Below are 16,598 nucleotides of genomic sequence, written 5' to 3'. Positions count from 1 at the left end.
GTAACATCTGACACTGTTCCTTTCTAATAAATGAAATGTACAGACGTAAGAACCCTTTTAAAAATGCTTGAACTTTGCCATAATCTCTCTTGATTTTCTCCACTCAGTCCAAGTATTTCACTAGGAGTTAAATCCTTTGTATATCTTCCATTCCCTATACACACATACAGATCACATACGGTAGATCTTTGGCCACAGATACTACTTTAATTCTGCCTTCACACTTTGAAGACGATGCTGGGATAGTTCAGTACTTCCAGATCTAAGTGCATCGGAAAAAGAGGGGATTCTCCAATGGATTCCTGCTTAGCAACGGGCAAGCTTACAGTCTTTCATTTGGTGTGAGAACTGGGTTTCAACTGTACAGGGGAGAATTTAGAAGGAAGGTGAATTAGATGTCCTGAAAACTAAAGGAAATCTTTAGTGGTCAGTAGGAGAGAAGTCCCAGTGTTGTCCTTGTTGGACCAAGGCTTAGGTAGCTGTGTACTTTCGGACGTTTTAACTGTGTGAAGAAGCCTCTATAGCAGTGGCTCCTGACTCTGGTTCTGCAGGAACACACTTTTCATTCCAGCAGAGCTCTAAATCTGTTCATTAGTCCATTTTCTAACCACTTTATCCATTTCAGGTTAGAGCCAGAGCCTATTCTGGCAAGTATGGGCTCAAGACAGGTACACCCTGGAAGGGACCCCAGTCCATCACAGGGCACACAGACACAGACATGCGCACACTCACACCAGGGCCAGTCTTCTACGCATGTATGCATTTGCAAAGGGGGAGGAAACTGGAGCACCCAGAGGAAACCCATGCAAATGTGGGGAGAACAAATACAATCCATGCAGACAGCACCCCAGGAACTGAACCCAGGGCCCCAGCACTGTGAGGCAGACATGCTCACCACTACACCACCGTGCTGCCTGGGCTCTACATCTCCAGGGCTAATTGATGTCTTTATTGATCTGCCTGCTTGTTTAACGTGTTTGGTCAGTCCTCAGAGTCAGAAATGGTCAAATTCAAGGGTAACGCCTGCTTGCCATTATTTCTTACTACACAGGTCTTACTGGCTCATCCATTGAAAAGCTACCCACCCATGTTATTGAAGCTGGTACCCCCTGTTCTTTCAGGAAACAGCTGGACCCTTGGATCAATTAGCTACTCAGTACCAAACAAGCTAGATGAGCCAAATAGCAGCCTCTCATTTGTAACCTCTGTTACATTATTATACCTGTCTTTGGGAAATGAGAGCACGTATGGAACAACTTTTGATTAGTTATAAGGGAACACAGAATATTTTCAAATAATATGATATAGCTATTCCATTATGATCTAATATGACACACATTATCCTCTGTCTTATGCACTTTCTGCATTTTTGTAATGGATGAGATAATACTGTTGCATGTGCTGGCTGGTGACTCATGAGAGCTCATCCTGCCTAAACCACTTTGAAATTGTGAAAATAGGTCCTGCACTTGAGCAGCAGTCCTCCGAGACAGGTCTTACTGTCTTACCAAGCAGTGAAATGAGCTGTCTGCATGCGGGGGGTTTAGTGTGTCACAGTTGACTGTTTCATGATTTCAAACACACATAACAGGGCCCAACCGCTGCCAAGGTATCAAACAGTAAGAATCAGTGGGTCTAGTTCTTTTTTCATAGCCATAGGGGATATGTAAATACTGTAATCAAACCGTTCGACAGGACAGGGTCTGGGTGAAAAAGATGCAGTGATGGTAAATGCACTAGAAAAGGCTGATGGCAGTGTGAGAAATGTGTGGTCGTATGTAGAGAAATGTAGAGATGTATATATGTGTGGAGAGAAATGAAGGCGCTCAGCCTACAGGAGCTGCTCTCCTGAGTTTAAAACTAAACATAGATGTTATTCTCTTCACTGTGGTTCCTCCCCTGCCTCTTCTACACAGGAAAGTCGTCTGATAGCAGTTCTGTGAAAAACCTTTGTGGGATTTTTCTCTGACCAAAAGGGAAATCAATCTTTTTTGGGGGGCGAAGGGGAGGTGGTAAAGATGTAAAGATACTCGTGTGGTTCGGAAAAATAATGAAGCAGTGAGGAGAAAAAAAAGGCCCAGCCAGGTCCGTGGAGAGAGCCCGTCCTGAGGGGGGGTGGAAATATGCACACTATATCGGAAATATCGGAAACAACTCTCTCCAACACATCACAGCTTTTTTTTTATCAAAGTATTTAAGGCAGGCAGAACAACTGTGCCTTCAAATGCCTCATCCAGCAAAGAGAAGGGCCTGGTATGTGACTCATCACACACAGATTAAGGATAAGATGCTCTCCGTCACGATATAATCAGAAGCCCAGCCCTCTGAGTTTAGCGATTCTGTATTAACCACCATGCACGACCACGGTGGCACAGTTAGCATTGCCGACTTGCAGTGCTGGGGTCCTGGGTTCAATTCCTTGCTCTGTGTGGAGCTTGCATGTTCTCCCTGTGGTCATATAGGCTTTCTCCGGTTTCCTCTCTTATTCCAAAAACACACTAGGGCATATTCCAAAAATATGCTGGTTAATTGGCTTCTGTGCAATGTGCATATGTGTGTCTACGTTTGCTCTGTGATGGACTCGTGTTCCCCTAGGGTGTACCCTGCCTTGTGCCCTTTGCTTGCTGGGTTAGGCTCCAGCCCCCATGTGACCCTGTGATGGATTAAACAGCTAGAAACTGGATGGATGTATTTACATCTGAGAAACACAAAAGCTTCAGCACCTTGTGCAAAAAACAAGTGAGGCTGAAAAGCAACCAGTAGATGTGTTTGTCTCGAGATCGCCCCAGTAAGATGAATCTGTACATTTTCAATTTTTCTGTTACAATAATAGAACTAACAAGCCACCTGGTGCATAATGAATAAGAACATCAGTGTGCAAGGAAGGAGGCAATTCTGCCCATGTAGGGGAGGGAGAAAAGAGCAAACAGGATGTTTGATAAGTACTAGAAAGAGTTAATTTAGCTTCTGGATTACAACTGGGGTCAGCACATTGCAAAACGCCTCTTGCAGTAAAGATCTTTGGGGCAATTTCAGAGAAGAGCGACCAGACATGTCCCCAGGCTTAAATGAATGTCCTACTTTGACAGGCTAAATGAACTGAATCTTTTCCATCTTGAGCATGGGGGCTTACAGGGGGACCTGACTCAGGTGAGTCAGTGAGGCACTGACGAAGTCAGCCCGGGGGGGGAACTGTAACCAGAGGACACAGTGGAAAATGAGAAAGGGCTGGTGTTTTGTTGCAAGCATCGTTGGAGTCTGGAACACAACTGTGGGAAGAAACTGGAGCAAACCCATGAGAACACAGGGAGAACATACAGAGACAGAACCACAGTCCCAGAATCGAACCCAGGACCCCTGCGTTGTAAGGCAGTAGTGCTACAGTAACCACTGTGCCACTGAACCCCTTCTATATGGGGGGGCAGATATTTTAGTTTCATTATTTTTAGGGAGTTCTGTTCTGCTGCATTCTAAAAACTGAAATATTGGCTGAAATTAATCATTGAGGGTCTAGTGAAATTTCATGGATATTTTCCAAGCATCTTGTCCTCTCGCATGCGCTCTGTAGAAAAATGCTACATTTGAGAGGGCCGGAAAGGAAAATAAAACCTGGATGGGATGCCTGTCCATCACAGGGCACGCACACCGACACAAACACAGACACTCACACACTTACGCCAGGGCCAGTTTTCCCAGAAGACAATCAACCTCCCAGTATGCAAAGGGGCAAGTCAAGGCTTATTCCATGCTGAAAACAGAAGGAAACACAATATTTCGGCTGTGGAGCCTACTTCGGGTGTATGTCTTTGGTCTGTGGCAGGAAACATACAAGCTCCACACAGATAATGTAAGATTCAATTTATATTGATATTAATTAATTGACTTGGTATGAGATGGGGATCAAACCTTGTACAGTGATTTATGATGTCAAGTAAATTCCAGTGTTTCCGTTTTTACTGTGTGGTGTAAACCAGAGAATTGATTTTGCCAATCCAGACTTTCTGTTCCATTCTCCTTCATCTTTTTCGTTTGGCCAATTTAATACTAACCAACAAAGCACATAGATTATTTGCTGTCATTCATTTTTTTAAATGTTGAAATAGATCCTTCTGATTTAATCAGCTTGAATATGGTATATGTACTTGGTCTTGGTATATTGTATCATAAGGAAGAGAAGGACATAGTCTGAGGAAATAAAAATGATAAAAAAATGTGAAAAAGTAAGTATCAAGGAAAGGCGAGGAGTCACATCCTGAAAAAGGCAGGGTGAAGGAATGGTGATCCCGCATTGTGGGCACGTTTACTACAAACATCAGTCGATTTCCTGACACTCCCTCCTTCCAAGCTCTGCCTGAGATCCAGCTATAGTGTGGTCTTTTGTTAAACTGATTCCAAGTGGACAAGCCTAGACTCTTCTGTTCCGCGTGCCGAGATCTTCCGTTCTCCCCAAGGGCTGTTTGTCAACCGTCTGCTCCTTTCTCTGGGAACGAGGCATTCCTGAAGTGTAGAAACACGCATTCTTGCACGGCATGTGTAATTGCCATCTGTGGTTTGGACTGTCCTGTGAGAGAGGGAGACCTGTAGTCGCCCAAAGCAAACAAGTGGCTCTAAACAAAAAACAAGTGAAGAAGGGACATTTCTGGAGCAGTTTTGGCATGCCCTGGAACAGCAGACCTTTGAAAAAAAAAACACACGAGATGATGAAAGAACTGTACATTAATTCATATTACATGTCTGTCTTCAAATTGTATTAGTCCACACAGTTCATGTGGACCTGCAGTCATTTCTTTATTGTCATACAATAATGAATTCACTTGGTTTTTGTATTTCTGACAAGCAGGTCACAATGGCGGTTGTGTTGCTTAAGTGTACACACAATATTATGGTCACTTTTGTATTTATCTATTTAACTTTTGTATTTTTTTCCCCAAAGGACAGTGGAGTAATGTGCTAGTAGACTGAAACCTAGTCTAACTAATTGCAAAAACACTGACTTTGTTTACAGAAACGAGCTGACACTCAGTCTGCGAACTATGGTTTCACATGTGACTTTCTGGAAAAATTCCCAGAGGGGGGAGCCGTGCAGGACAGGATGCTGGCTCATCCGTCAGGTACAGAGCCGCTCGGTGGCGTAGAAGAGATGATGTGGAGCACAGTGATTTGTTGTGTGAGAACGTCATGTTCCTGGAGCTCCGTGTGTCGTCATCTGGGGCAGCAGAATCCTGTACTGGTTTCAGAGCTAGAAGCCAGAGGCCGATGCTTCTAACTGCATGTGAGGCAATAAGGAAGCAGAGAAATTCTTTGGTGTTGCAATCCATACTCTCTCTTCCTGACAGCTGTGTGCAAACATGATGGGAATTACTGACCTGCGGTAGGGATTCAGCTGTGATAGCACTCTGCAGCTGCTTCACATACAGCACAATGTTGGAACAGTGTGCACACATACATTGGTTAAACTAACTTTTATATACGTGCTCATATAAGTCAGTTGAATAAATACACAGCCATGGAGTATTTAATTACACGTTTCTGTAAACTGATTGCAAAGTGACTGATGTTTCAGTATCTCGGAAGATTTGTCAGATCTTGATCATGACAAAATATTGCAATTTGGTCAGAAAGAGATATTTTTGGTATGGTTTACAAAGGGATCTGGTCGATTCCCAAAATATGAGAATTGAGCTGCCAATAAGAGCTTTGGCAAAGAAATCAAGTAAAAAAAAAAATGGGAAAGCATTTATTGTGCTATGAGAATATAGCTATTATATAATCTACATTAATGTATTGTGTACATTTGCCTCTCTAACATGATTTTGCTGTTGCTTATTATACCACTGTTGGCCTTTGCGTGACTCATACCTTGGAAGCAAGTATGCATTCCATTATTACTGTTACTGTATGACTACTAGCTTCATAATAATAACGATTAATAAAATAATACAACAATATACTATATATATATATTCCTGAGTAATAAATAGTTGTCTCTGATGTACAACAACAACATCAATAATAATAATAATAATAATAATAATAATAATAATAATAATAATAATAATAATAATGAAGCCACACAGGTGCCAAGTACAGATCTAGCTTCCTAGCAGCTGGCTTGAAAAGTTTATTCTCTGTACTGGAGACTAGGAGGGAAACATCATCAATCTCTCTGCCAGCCTGTCCTTTATTCTGCATTTCTGCTTGCTGTCAGTCCTGGCACTGGATGGCTTGCTGCTGTTTGACCGGCCGAGTGCTGGGAGTCTCTGCTGGCCCCGGCGGGCGCTGTGCCGATCTCCCGCGGCCTCGACAGGTGTTGTGTTGTAGAGTCACCCAGGATGTGGCACGGGATTTTTCCCGGGATCAGGTTACACAGCTCTGAGATCCGAGTTGTTTGAGACAACAGGATTTTCCCACAATGGGGCACGGCCCTGACACCTGGTTGGTAGAGCAGCGACATTGCATCACCTGAATACCTTTAAGATTCTTATTGTCCCTGTATAGGCCTCTCAGTTAATAATTTCTGTGTGCTGACATTTCTCACTACTGTGGCTTCTGTTACGCAACCTCTGCTTCCTGGGCCTAGTCTGACCTGGCAACCGGTTCTGCCTTGCAAAGTCAGTCTGAGTCAGTGCTGCCAGCCAACTGGTTACATCAGGAAATGTGTTCTTGCTTTTGTTGTTCCGGCTTTTCGTTTTTCTCTACTAATTTCTGTGTTTATACTGCGACACCGATTAACTCCCGAAACGTGAGACCAATTGACTCAACTTTTATTAAACAAACGACATGCTAATAGACCTCATGGGTGCTACTCATGTGTTTCTCTGCCACAAAAATCTGATGCGATAGAGGTCATTGTTTTTGCATGCAGTTTTATTTAGAGGTTAATTGTGGTGACGAAGGGTGTATTCTCAGTGTTTTACACTACATTGATTGCGAATGCTGCTTTCTTTTTGTGTCAGTGTGTATTTGTTTCATATTTCTGGCCGTGGTTCTGGAGCACTTTTCATTGGGGACTGTGTCCACATTAAAAGGGACACAGGAAAGGTTAGAAAATGGGAGGATCACCTATTCTATTCGGCAGTTTAAAGCAAGCAAACGATCCGAGGATCTCATCTGGTGGAGGAAAAAAAAAACAGGGAAATGATCTTAAAAACATGACTTAGCAGTTTGTTCCAGACTGACACTGCCCTTTGTGTGAAGCAGGGTCTTCTGGTTTTACTGCACTTCCTCATGGTTTCCGCTTGTGTCCACTGGTTCATGTTGATTTTAAGTATGTCCACTAGACTGAGTTTATCAAAGACCATCTTTTTCAGGCTAACAAGATTCTTTTAGCTCCGTAAGTGTAAAATATTCTGTTAGCCTGGGTGTGCATCTGGTTCCTCTTCTCTGCTGTTCTCTGAACTGATTCCAGAACAGCACTAGCTTTTTGTAACATGGTTTTGTAACATGGTTACCAAAATTGTACGTAGTATTCTATTTGAGTATTGCTCATGCCTTATACAGTATCAGTGCAACATCCCCTGAATTAACTACACCTAATGTACCTACACTGATGTCTCATGTTGATCAAGCTCAATATTTTTTTACCGCAGATTTTTGGTCTCTTCTTTCTCCCTGCATGTAACGCGCTACACTTGTCCACATTAAGCATCTTTTACCAGGTGTTTTCCTGTTGTTTGGCGCCTGTCAGAATCCAGACATGCCTTACCTTAAATCCATTACGTTCTTTGGTTCTTCCCCGGTAAGATCAAGCTCCCTTGGCTTGATATTCTGGAATTTGGGAGAATCTGCTCTGTGCTGGAGCCGTAAGACACACACATGTCCCAGGACTTTCCCTGCCGGAGAGAGGGGTGCTTTTGGAATGATGCACCCTGTGCGAGACCTTTGTCTGAACCCTGGCTGCACACCCTCTGAGATGCATTATTTACTGCTCCCTCAGAGCAGCCAAGGGGCTTGGCAGTGCTTCAAGCCACATCTACTACAGTAAACACGCCGCTGCGCATGAACACCCTTTGCATCGACACGATCGCTCAGATTACTCTTGGGAAAACAAAGGATGATGTACAGTAAAACACTTCCCACTGTCCCCCCTCACATCCAGACAATCACATACTCTGGCCTCAGAGGACACGTACTCACGCTGGGGAAGGAAGTGTTACTGCAGAGTAAAATTCCAGCTGTGTCGCAACCAGAGAGCACAGCCTGATGGCGAGGGAGGGGACCAGATACCGGTAGAGGAAAATTTCCCCCAGAGATCTAGCGTACGGGGTGAGGCCAGGATAAAGCACGTCCACTAGAGAGTTCCTTTCTGAGGCTACGTGCCTTTTGGAATCTGGCAGTGTTTCAGAAAAAAGGCAACAATCCTTTGTGTTATTAAGACCTCTATTTTTGTTGAAATGTTGCATTTTTTTTTACATTGAAATTCTTTGGTGAAATTCTTTAAAAAGTTTCTTAATTGGCATACCTGCTATATGTAGTAGTTCAGGTGGCTAGCTATTTACCAGGTCTGCTTGTCACGATTATAGTCCCCCCTCCTTAAGGGTGCTCCAGCCCTTTCACTAAAGACTTCATTCTCTGCACCTGTTTCCCATTCCCTGCCCACCTTAAAAGCCAGGCGCTGACGCTCTTCCGGGCTCTGCATCTGATTTCCATATCGTGCGAGTCCGGGACCAGGAAGCGCCTGGTCCCGTTAAGGTTTTAACCCCTGTTCCTTGTCCCTGTCCGCCGGTTCCGACCCGGTCTTCGTGGTTTTTAATTCTTGTTCTGATGGATCTCCTGGTTTTGGACTTACTCGTGTGTTTTGGATTTTCCCTAAGGATTACTCTTGGATTGTTCGCCTCGGCCACACCTCCCCCGTGCACCAGCGCACCTTGGACACGCCCCCCTGTCTTCAGCCCCGTTTTCCTGCATGACGTTTCCCTAGTGTTTCCCCACTCCGTCGGACTGTGTCGTCCGCATAGGGTCCGGGAAGAACTGTTCGTTACACTGCTGTTACCTTCAGGAAAGCACTGGAGAAATAAATCATTCATTAATTCATTTAGCTGGACATAGTGGGTCGCAGCAGGTGTAGGCTGTAGTAGTTCAGGTGGGTAGCTGACATTCTGACACCTGAAGAAGGCTCCACAGCCGAAACATTGTTTTCTTTCTTCTTATTTCCAGCATGGAATAAACCTATTACTTGTTCCTTGGTAATGTAATGTTTCTTTATTAGCCCTATACAATTTCTTGCATTAGCTTTTCTCCATGGAGACACAGACACACAGACAGGGAGAGAAGCTTGGGGTCAGAGCGCAGGGTCTGCCATTGCACGGCGCCCCTGGAGCAGTTGGGGTTAAGGGCCTTGCTCAGGGGCCCAACGCATACCTGTTATATGACTTGGGCCTTTGGTATTCAGAGAACCTAGTTCCTTCATTTTTCTGATAAGGCTTTTGAGGAATGCCTTATTTTCCTGTGTTTATTAATTTGGCTGGGCTGTGTTGGAAGAGCAGAGCAGGATATAGCTACATGAGATTCATCTGCCCTACTAACTGTCCAGACATTCTGTAGCAAGCATACATACCTGACAAGACATTCAGAACGCTCTACAAATGCAGTCTTACACGTACTGGTGGAGTGTGCTGCCTGGAACTCCATTAGATCTTTCTCTGTGGCTCTGCTGCTGGGTATTAACCACAGTGTCTGCATGCAGAAGGGAGAGCCTTCAATCCCCCCACACACAATAACTTGTCTCTGAAAAAGACTTCATGATTTTAAACAGAGCCCACTTATCCAGGTCAAAACATCTCTCACCACATAAGACAAGCCTTGAAAAATATATTCTGGTAAAAATGTCACCTTCCTTTTAAAAAATAAATATTTTTAGAGAAGACTACTTCATTGTGAGGGATTTGAAGTCATTGCTTAGTGGACTGCTCTTGCTCGCAGCTTTTCAGTGAATGAACAACCACAAGCTCTCCTGCGAGATCTACTGTCCGAGCTAAACAGAATTAGATTTGGTTGGTCTGACTTCATAACTCTCTTTCAGTGTTACATGATCCCATCTTTCCATTCACTTTGAATGCCCATTTTCTGCAACTCCCTCTGCATGCCTGCCTTGGATGTGAGTATCTATCTGTATGCAATGAGATTTTCCAAATTTGACTACCTATTTAGTTTCACAAAGAGCTCAAATCAATTTCAGTAACCTCTTGTGGCCGGTCGCTACTTTTTTATTCCCTATGGCCCGTAAATGCTTGAGGTTGTCTGAATTGAAACATTAGCCAGGTCTGCTGTTGCCTTCAGGAAAGCACTGGAGAAATAAATCATTCATTAATGTATGATTTGAAATCACAGGCAATCCAGTTTAGGAGTACTTTTGTACATATCCTGCAAATGTAATAAACCCCTCCCAAATTTTCCACTCCACTTCTGTGCTTGTGACACAAATATCAGGCTTTTCAATGAGCATCTGCATCAGTCTCTGCATGATCCAGAACACCAGGCTGCTATATATATCTGGTTGGGTGTGTCACAGAGGCAAAACTTTAAATGTGAAAGGTGATGGAGGCTACAGGGTCACCGAAGAAGAATGTGCATCAGCAGAGCTGAAGCTATTTGCATTATTGAAATTATGACAATGTCCAACAATAATGGACTGTTAGTACTATGGATGGAATTTATGTTATATATTATGTAATGTAACATATACTGTATATGTAATAAATTCACATTCATCAACTGTGAAGGGCCCAGATTACTAGAGAAGGAAAAATTCCACACGTATTTGATGTCATCACTTCCATGTAAACCCGGCAAATCTCACATTTGGTCAGATGTGTGCAAGCAGAGTTTCCTCCAGCTTCCTGTTTTGAGTCTCATCCCTTGTTAATGTAACTTTTAAACTTCCTCATTCAGTTTGCCATCTCCAGCTGTTCAGCTGAATTTGTACACATTACTTCAGAAATATTTTCCACAGTTGCAAGCATGAACAGCCCACAGGAATTCCGCATCTAGTATGTTTGACTGGGTGTGTTTGTGTCAGATTTAAAGCTACAGTATTCCTATAAGTGTGCAGACTGAAATGTGCCACATTACCACAATACCTCAATCCACACCCTGTTTGTCATTCCACAAGCTGTACCACAGCAGGACGGTCACCACCTGGTAGTGGTAGCCTGCTCTTGCCACAGGTCAGCAACTAAGCAAGTCTGAGCCTCATCAGTACTGGGATGGGAAATCTCCAAGGAACGTAGCTGCAATAAGTGGTGTCAGTAGACCAGTAGGAGGTGCTCTTCCACCCGGATGAGAAGTCAGCACTGTGCTGCAAGAGCAAGGTCTTGTGATAGTGTTTGTAAGAGTGATGTTCTCATTAGCTTCCACGCTGGGTTAGCACATTCCAGCCTCCCTAAATTTCCTTCTTAGTTCTTTCGGTAAAGTAATCTCTCCCTTCTCCCCCTGTTTTGTTGTGCAGTGGGGCTGCAGGCACAGAATGGTTGCCACACAATACACATCAATGCAGGATGAAGTGTATTGTACTTTGCTAAATGTGAAATGATTCACGATCCTTTGGGATGAAAAGCTATATACGGACTGCTGTATTTGCAAACCCACACAAAGTATTTTACTCCTGCTGATTCACTATGATCTGCACCTAAAGTTGCACAGATTTTGAGTATAAGTGTCCACCGCTGTTCTTACACCATATACCTAATGTATTATCATACATAGTGCATGGTTATACATAGTCATATATAGTGCATGACGGCCCTATTACATCACGAGTGGACTGTAAAACCAAAAGGATTAGCTCACCAGGCAGGGGAAAAGCTGCAGTACAGTGCACTATACATTAAAGCCACGAGGGGGAGTACTTGTCCAATAATGTCACCAAAAATACAAGGTTTCTATCAAGAAGAGGGAAGAGTGAAAGCTGATCTATCAATACTGCATAAACCGTAAATTAGAATAGAATAAAACACATATTGTTGTTATACTATCTTGTCATTGGTATATATAAGATATAATAATACTTTACTGTCTATTTGATCAGAAATTCATTTAGCATCAACACAGCTATGTTTTCCACATGTAGTAACCTTAAAAAAAACATAGCAACAGCACAAACACACATTACATTTTGTATATACTCAGGATGTAGATGCGTAGGTGTTGACCTTAACCTAGAGGAGCCACTGGTGTGAGGTATGAGGCATAGATGTATAGGCAGTTGTAAGCAAATGAACTACATCTTTTTTACACTGATCACTCTCGCAGTTCTCAGCATGAGGCTCGAAACCGTGGGAGATGGTTCTGCTGCTCCAAGACTGTGGAATGATCTGGCAAGTCATTCAGCACTTTCAAATGCTATATATTTATATCAGGATCTTATATATATATAACTCACTTTCATGGGGTTTTCATAACCTTTTAATAATAATAATAATAATAATAATAACATCACTTTATTAACCCTATACAATTTCTTGCATGAGGAATTTGTCTTCTCACATACCCCAGCTTGCTCTCCATGAGACACACAGACAGGGAGAGAGCCTGGGGTCAGAGCGCAGGGTCAGCCCTTGTACAGCACCCCTGGAGCAGTTGGGATTAAGGGCCTTGCTCAAGGGCCCAACAGAGTAGGATTCCTCTGTGGGCTGCGGGATACAAACCGGCAACCTTCCAGCCACAGGCGCAGATCCTGAGCCACAGAGCCACCGGTTCACCACAAGTTTTAGTTCCATTCAGTTTACTGCATGAATCTGGAAACAGTGTCTTAACGTGATCAAGCCTACGTGCACACCACGGTTCACAGGGCTCCTGTAATATCCAGTGGTCTTTAGTTCTGTTGCTTTTTTATTTTCACACTAGGTTACAGCACCTGTCTCCTCTTCAGATCGACTGTGCTTTCCTTGTGTTTCCTGATGGAAGAGCTCCCCATTCCCCAGGGAGGCTGATATGTTGCACCTCAGGAAAGGCATTTGGCAATGACTATACAGATGAGAAACACGTTCCAACATCCCACGGGCTGGGACACAGTGAACACCAGGTGTATTCAATTACCGTTTCCCTAGCTGGAGTCTTTCATTGGCAATGATGTGACTATGGTAGCTGTTTACCAAGCAACAGTCTTGATATACAGTACGATTCTTTTTTTTGTGTAAGATCTATGGATTGGTTCTTGTTAAACAGGAAGAAGTCTGCTTCTTCTTTGACTGACTGTCGCCACTGGTCTGATTCGCTGAAACTGGGCTCCTATTGAATCGGAGGAACAAGTCACGACTTCGGAAATGTTTCTCATACACAGTAGAGTGCTTTTCATGCTGGACATCCTAAGGTGTTACCCAATCAAAACTCAGTTATTCTAGCTCAGTGTACTGTATACTGTGGAATATAAAAGATGCATTTGATTGTATAAAGTGTAGTGCAAGGAAAATAAATCAATAAAACATATATTGTTTAATTGAGAGTATTTCAAAAAGCAATGAGTAGCAGGGATAACACTTCCTGTGCACTTCAGTTTTCTTTTAGAGCAGTACTTTAAAGTAGTACCTTTGACTGCTTTCATCAATCGGGAGGGTCTGTGTGCAGTACTGGGCACTACGGCAAAACTGAAAGGGGTGTTTGTTTTACATGCTTACAGAAGACTCAACCAGAGCTGCAGTCACTCCCCCAGTGTCACTGCTCTGGCAAAACTGGGATAACAGGCCCAGACAAGCACAGCACTGAGAGCACACAGGTGCACATCAGCAACAGCAACTGAGTGGTGATTATTATTCAACAAATAATTGATTGGTTCAATTTGCTACAGTGCTCTTCAACCTGAAGTGTTTCGGATGGAGAAGGGGGGGACCCACTCCATCCTCCACAGGGCAGCCTTTCTGCGCTGGCAGGCCCAGTGCGCAGCGGGTCAGGCAGGGGAGGGAGAAACTGCTTTGTCACGGATTAAGGGGGAACCTTTGTGAGGTCAGATACAGTAGTTCAAACCACAGAGTGGAATCTAGACAGCTCTGCACCTGTGGGGTGTAACTTGAAGGTCAGATATATGTGTATGACTGCACCTCAGTACCAGGCAGCTGCTCTTACTATGAGTCAAGGGATCGACATTGTCCAAGAGGGAAGAGTCTCAGCCTGGTTTCCAAAACACAGCATGTCCTACAGCACAGTCTCTTCAGGTGCTATACTACAACATTGCTTTTTTTAAAAAAATAGGGAGGAGTGCCAGCAACAGGTCTTCCTGCATTATTTACAGCAGCAGCCCGGTATTGAGGTGCAGTCATACACGACCTTCAAGTTACACCACACAGGTGCTCTGCTTGAAAACTACCTTCAGTCTTGAAAACATATCAAACTGAATGACAACACGTCCTTCATCAGCCTACGCGGTAGGGCAATGTAATACCAGTGGTAACACGCTGTTCTGTGTGAGGCTGGAGTATTTCCACATTGAGCAACAACAGCAATTTCATTGCACACGTCTTGCTGAAAGACACAGCTTATGGTCATTGGTGCTTTTCGTCTGCTCGAGTCCTTCCTCATTTTATATCCTGTTGCATGCGTTGACGTTTCCTGTTTCGGATTTTTTTCTTGCCTTGCCGACTTGCACACAAGAGCAAAGAGATCTTGTGAAAAGACTCTTCAAAGCAGTGTGAAGGGATGTGGGTTGATGACATCACTAAAGTCACACAGCGTGGTGCAGCCCCTAATTGAATCACTACCCACCAACGCCTGTGCAGCACTGAAATTCTTCCCCTAACCACTTCCTCTCATTGTGTCTGTAAAAGACTCCCCCCCACAGTGAAGCCTAGTTAGAATACTAAGAGAGAACGTTATCAAAAGCTAAAAAGGAGATTTTCTGAGACCACATTCAGAGCCGCGTGGTAGGATACTAAAATAGTAAGGAATGAAATAGTGCAATACAAACCTCCCCTTTAAGTTTTGTCAAAGCAAACCTTCCCCTTAACCCAAATATAATCAACTACACCCTTCTGTGCATTGAGTACAAAGTCATTTGTTAATACCTGAGGAGCCCAGGTGATCCAGCAGCTGAGGAAAAGGGTTATTTACCAGGAAGATCTCCCACTGACCTTGGTGTCTTCATTAAACAAATTATATAACCTCTTTGCCATTTGAGTGTGACATAAAACAGGCTTCAAAGGCTAAGGTAGTGGGGTTGGCATTCCTTAGGTCTCACCCTACACTTCGTAAGTGGTATTGGGGAAAATTATCTTTTTTTTTTTTCAATCTTAATGCTTCCTTGACAAGGGTTTCTGATGGGGGCCAGGCAGGCCTGGCAAAAATCATTCAGCCTAAAGCTCCAAAAGGCCATTTTCAAGAAAAACATTTTCTGAAGAATTGAATCTTATTAGAATTCTATTTGATTTTACAGTATATCTAATAATCTTGTTAACTGAAACATCGTGTTACAGCAGAGGATGGGATGTGGGTGTGTATGGCTGACAGTATTCTGAAAACACTGCTGAAGCAGGAAGTCTGTGTTTTCTCTCCTGCCATATCTTAAGCTGTAAGAAGTGCTGAAATTCATTCACCCAGGATACTGCACAACCTCTCCTGCTGAGCTGCAGAAATACTCTGCTTATTTCTGAATATGCAAAACTTTGAGAATGGGACCATCATCATTCTAGTCTTTGCAAAATGTACCCTGGCTAATTAAACAAATAGGAGATATTTGTTTAATTGCTTTAGATACGTCGTAACATTTCTTATATTATCCTCATAACAGTTCATCCAGAACCAGTAGCTCCCTCACATCTATTAAACTATCTAGTTTATGCTGTGCAATTTAAGAATAGGCTTTTATCTTTGCAAATTACTCAGGTGAATGGCCGCAGGTGTCTTGTTACCTGTGCGTGTGTCTAGATGTAGCAGGTTGCTCTGCGGCAGGGACGTGCAGAGCAGGGCGGGTACAGTGGCTCAAGCCCCTACCCCTTTGGGCTCATGGGCCCAAGTGCCGTTTTGTGCTTGTAGAAAAAAAGTCCAACCAGTTTCAGTTTTTTTCTCCACTTGACGATTCTGCCTCTGTATTTAGTATGGATCTCCCGTTAGTGAAAAAAAAAATGTCGGACCTAGTTGATCTCATCCGAGCACAAGTGTCCGTCTCCTGTTCGTTGTAAAAAGCGGAGAAAAAGAGAGCGATAAGCAACGAGGGCTACTACACCTGTGGGGGTCGTGTTAAACGTTTTTGAACGGTGAGAAGATACACAGATTTTTCGGAAGGACTGTACAAAAGTAACACACCAAAAAAAACCGACGTTTGCAAACCGACGAACTCGCAACGTTAGTCTGCATGGCTACTTAGCTGGCTAGATTTGAGATTTCCTTAAGAAAATTTCATAATATATTGTCTGTTAATCAAGCATAATCGGCAATTATGGACAACCATTTTTATTTTGCTAAGGTTGTGAATAATTATAATGCCTCTGAAGTCACATCCAAACTTCCTGTAAAATTAAAAAAAACAGAAATACAAACGGGCGCTGATTTGCGTCCAGGATACTCTAATGTAACAAATCCTGCCCGGCAAAGTGCTCTTTCTCCCCTTTTGAGCCACTGGCCACCAAAAAGGTCTCTTGCACCTCTCTTCTCTGCGGCGCGTCCCCGCCCTC

The sequence above is a fragment of the Lepisosteus platostomus genome, chromosome 3 (genome assembly GCF_059453375.1).
Source record: "Lepisosteus platostomus isolate fLepPlt1 chromosome 3, fLepPlt1.hap1, whole genome shotgun sequence".
NCBI lineage: Eukaryota > Metazoa > Chordata > Actinopteri > Semionotiformes > Lepisosteidae > Lepisosteus > Lepisosteus platostomus.
This window is presented reverse-complemented; position numbering follows the sequence as displayed.